The sequence below is a fragment of the Peromyscus leucopus genome, chromosome 6 (genome assembly GCF_004664715.2).
Source record: "Peromyscus leucopus breed LL Stock chromosome 6, UCI_PerLeu_2.1, whole genome shotgun sequence".
Classification (NCBI taxonomy): Eukaryota; Metazoa; Chordata; class Mammalia; order Rodentia; family Cricetidae; genus Peromyscus; species Peromyscus leucopus.
The window spans coordinates 119,639,664-119,644,838 of record NC_051068.1 but is presented as its reverse complement, the minus strand read 5'-3'; the positions used below and the strand labels follow the sequence as shown (position 1 = coordinate 119,644,838).

The window sequence follows — 5,175 nt, the reverse complement described above, 5'->3', positions numbered from 1 at the left end:
GGTAAGCAGCAAGGTTTTGCTTTTCACTGGAGACTTGATCTTAGGAAAATCTCCTGTATGAGTCCTTCAATTCTAAGACAGGGGAGCTGGTACGAGAAACCTGAATGAGAAATCTCTGATGGAAAAGCTTTGCAATGCTCAGGAAATGGGAATATATAGTTAATCATCCTTCCTCCCATACATAGTTGCAAACTACTAGCTTTTTTTTGTTGTTGCCAATTTTACACTGTGATGTAGTTATAAAACATTGTTATGACCACCACCACCACCACCACTCACCATCATCATCATCTTTTTGATCTTAGCATTCTTCTCGAAACATAAAGAATTCAGCTTGGTAACTTGTTTAATTTCTTGAACAGATCTAAAGCAACACAATTCACTTCTGCACACATTTTCTAAGTACCCTCTTGAATCTTTTTCTTTGTAAATCTAGAAACTCATTTTGTAACAAAATGTATACTTTACTTGTGTGATCATTTCCATGGTAGCAAAGAGTGGTGAGGGCATCACACAAAACAGTCTGAGACTTGAATGTAGGTTCAAACAACAGGAGAAACTGGTTTGGGATCCAGTGAGCTCTTATTCAGGTTCAACTGTGGAGAAACGCTGCTGAGGGAATACAGGAAATAACTGGGGAGGAGATTGCTTTTGGAAATAATGTTCTGTCCCTTAGGTTTGCCCTGTGGAAAGTCCCTTTGAAGAGACTTAATTGAACCATTGCAAGGACAAAACATGAAATCTTAAAAGGTTTATTTTATAACCATTTCTTCTGAAGGTACATATGCTGGAAAGAGAAAAGGGGGGTGGAATTTTTACTCTTGATCACAAACCACAAGACAAAGTTAATAGAGAACTATTACTTGCATCTAAGTCTGTTCTGAAAACCTTTTCTGTTGCCTTCTCTGCCATGTGTGTGTGTGTGTGTGTGTCCTGGGCTATCCTAATTCCCAAACATTGAACCAAGGCACTTTGTGTTCCCGTGATATGCTTTTGTGCTAAATTGTGGCAGTTACTCCTAGTTCTTTAGTTGAAGTTTATTGGAATTCCCTCATGATTTTGTTGAAATCATTTTATGTAACTTGTCTTTTATTTGTCAGCTACTGACCATCTACTATGGATTGGGTACTATTAATTAGGTTTTTCAACTAACATAAGTTGATGACTGTGATGGGAATGAAAGCACATACAAGATGCTCTATGCCTCCATTCAGTTTGAGCAGAAAGGATTTAAATTTTAGACTATTCAAAGATAATGATAAGAGGCTATGGGGAGGGACAGGATAGTTAGATGCACTGAAAGTTTAGTAGAGAAGTCAAATATCATTAGGAATGTGTCCTTCATTTGGGGATGAGAAGGTGATTAAGAAAGCAGAGAGGAGCAGAGCTGGTAACCAAGGTAGAAAATGCTCCGGCCGAAGCTTTAGTGGCTCTTAGAGATGGCAGGGGCAGCTGCAGCAGGACCTGCAACATCCCAGCAGTTTTCCAGAGCTCCTCAGATGCTCTGATCGACAAGGACCCCCAGGCAGCCTTAGAGGAGCTGACTAAGGCTTTGGAACAGAATCCAGATGATGCACAGTATTACTGTCAGAGAGCTTATTGTCACATTCTTCTTGGGAAATATCATGATGGTATTGCTGATGTAAAGTCTCTTGAACTCATTCCAAATAATCCTACTGCTTTCCTGAAGAAATGGATGTGTGAATACCATGAAAAAGACTATGCTTCTGCTTTAGACACTTTTGCAGAAGGACAGAAATTAGATAGTGCAGATGAAAACCTGCCATTTGGATTAAAAGGTGCCAGGAGACTCAGAATATATCAGAATATGCAGTGTCTGCATCTCAGAGAACTAAGTCAAAAATCAAGTATGACTGGTATCAAACGGAATCTCAAGTAATCATTACACTTATGATTAAGAATATTCAGAAGAATGATGTAAATGTGGAATTTTCAGAAAAAGAGTTGTCTGCTTTGGTGAAACTCCCTTCTGGAGATGATTACAATTTGAAGCTGAGGTTTCTTTACCCTGTAGTACCGGAGCAGAGCATGTTTAAAATACTTTTGACAAAGATTGAAATTAAAATGAAAAATCCAGAGGCTGTGAGATGGGAAAAACTAGAGGGGCAAGGAGATGAGCCCACACCAAAACAGTTCACAGCAGATGTAAAGAACTTGTATCCATCATCATCTCACTATACCAGGAACTGGGATAAACTGGTTGGTGAGATCAAAGAGGAAGAGAAGAATGAGAAGCTGGATGGTGACGCAGCTTTAAATAAGTTATTTCAGCAGATCTACTCAGATGGTTCTGATGAAGTGAAGTGGGCCTTCAACAAATCATTTACGGAGTCTGGTGGCACAGTCTTGAGTAACAACTGGTCTGATGTAGATAAAAGAAAAGTTGAAATCAACTCTCCTGATGATATGGAATGGAAACAATACTAAATAAATCAATTTGCTATAACAAAAAAAGAAAGCAGAGAGAAGACCACCACTAGCCTTAGAATGGTAGGAGGATAAATGGCCGACTTAGGGATGCTTACGGACTGGGGCATAAACCAAACTTGTTTTCCTGCAGTTTTGGAAACTAGAAGTTCAAGATCAACTTGTGTTTCATTCTTTCCTTAAAAAGACGTTAGACCTACATTAATGGTCAACCTCATTTAACCCCAACTACCTCCTTAATGATTCTTTTTGCAACTACAGTCACATCAGGGATTAAAGCTACAATACATATATGTTGAAGGGCACAATTGAGTCCAGACGAGAGGGTAATGGCTTACTTCAGCTGTTTAATATTAAAAAAAATGAATGTTATATTACACATCCGTGATGAAATCTTAAGGTACTGGTGATCTATTGAGAATTCTGCATTTTAGGCTAAAGTAATCAAGCTTGTCCTTTGGTTGGATTATTTTAGTGAGAGGTTGGAGAAAGTATGGAGGTAAGGTCACCATGGATGCAAGATGACACACAGGCTGAGTGATGGAGGGATGGTGTAGGCCAGGCTAGAGACAAGGACGGCCAGTTCAGAGGAGCATGTACTAAGGAGAACTTTGGGAGGTAGAAGCAATAGGAATTGACTGTAGGTAAAGGAAACTTACTGATATGGCGTTGTACGATTTGGAAGGACTAATGAGGCAATGAAATAAGAAAGAAGGGAAAATCCCATGGGATTTAGGAGTGGGGTGGGGAAATATATCACTTACTTGAATGTGATGATCTCATGGGTTGTAGAGTATCCAATAGAGAAGCCTACACAAATTGGCAAACTTGATTCTTGGAAAGCAAAACTTAGATTAGCTCAGTTTGAAATATTTAGAACATGGACAAGATCAGTTTCAGACACAGGAATACATAAAATTTTGGAGATTAATGTAAATTGAAAAAATGAATAATACCTACAAATAGAAAGACAGTAACTATTGAAATCTTAGGTAGAAGTAGAGGAAAATATTTTAACTTTTTAATGGTAGATGTTTAAAATATAGTTCAAATATCATTCTAATTGTTCTTGAGCCAATGCTCAAATAAATAGCAAATTAAAATTATCATGCAATTTACAATGCTTTGTTTCTGCCTTTCTTAAATATTTTAATTTTCTCTAATTTAAACTTAACCTATAATTTGATTTTTCAACTTTATGTATTTTAATAGCTCATTTATATTTTGGCTATGCTAATTTTCCAAGTGTTCAGTTACTCTAAGATTAAAGCCTCAAATCTCTAATAACTAGTAATGAATTGTAAAATTTGAAATACCTCCATTAGGACACTGCAATTTGAGGAAAATTGGCTGTCCAAACATTACATTATCCTTGCCTTTAATCTCAAGTTGCATAGCTTCAGTCACTCTATTCCATTTATCATAGTCAACACATACAGGCACACACATGAGGAAATCACCTGAGGATATCCATTATGGCTGGTAAGGCTGTCAGAGGAAAGAAAGGACCACAACATAGTGTGATGGTCGATGTTAATTGTTAGTTCACTGGGATCTCGAATCACCTGAAGACCACCTCAGAGCATACATGTGAGGGATGATCAAGTTTGTATTAATGAATGGGTAAAGGTCTACCTTTGGGGTGTATGTAGGGATCATCTTCTGGGGTACACTGGACTGTGTGAGTGGAGAAGGAAATATGCAGCAGCATGAATGTGTTGCTCTCTGCTTCCAATTATGCATGAGATGTGGCCAGTTGCTTCAGGATCTCACTGTCTTTACCTTCCCACCCTGGTGAGCTATTACCTTGAACTGGGATCGAAAGAAGCCTACCCTTCCTTAAGTTGATTATGTCAGATAGTTTATCACAGCATCGGGAAAGAAATAAAAACACGGTGAGTCAGGAGTTCCGAGCACTTTCGTTCTCGGAATGTGTATTTGTTGTTTTGGGCACTGTGCTAAGAACAGTGAAGGCAGGGATGGGAAGTGAGCTATCATGACGTGGGCTCCAGCCTTCTAGAATTTGAAATTTGTCTATTTTGTCCCCACTGCTCACAAGCTCCATTGGAGCATGGTTGATTTTAAGACATGTTTCTTGGCAGTTTCATACAGTGTACATACACTGGAGAACCTTACCACAATTAATTTCTCTATCATCTCCCTTCTTCAAATTTTCCCTTCCCCTCACCCTGCCTTCCTCCTCCTCTGCCTTTTCTCTTGCCTTTCCCCTTCCTGCTGTGGGATGGTCTGTATGTCAAATCTGTTGCTCTGATTGGTCAATAAATAAAACACTGATTGGCCAGTGGCCAGGCAGGAAGTAGGTGGGACAAGGAGAGAGGAGAATTCTGGGAAGCAGAAGGCTGAGGCAGAAAGACACTGCAGCCGCCACCATGACCAGCAGCATGTGAAGACGCCGGTAAGCCACCAGCCACGTGGCAAGGTATAGATTTATGGAAATGGTTAATTTAAGATAAAAGAACAGTTAGCAAGAAGCCTGCCACGGCCATACAGTTTGTAAGCAATATAAGTGTCTGTGTTTACTTGTTTGGGTCTGAGCGGCTGTGGGACTGGCGGGTGACAAAGATTTGTCCTGACTGTGGGCAAGGCAGGAAAACTCTAGCTACACCTTCCCTTCCTTTTTCTTAACAATTTATTATATGTGTATAGTGTGTGTGTGTGTGAAAAGATTTGGGGAGTCGGTTCTCTCATAACCACCATGAGTTCAGG

The 5,175-nt window shown here is 39.4% G+C and overlaps 1 pseudogene; it reads left to right on the top strand.

The window, feature by feature from the left end:
• Positions 1-1,439: 1,439 nt before the first annotated feature.
• LOC114698250 lies at positions 1,440-2,448 on the top strand (annotated as a pseudogene).
• The last annotated feature ends 2,727 nt before the right edge of the window (positions 2,449-5,175 follow it).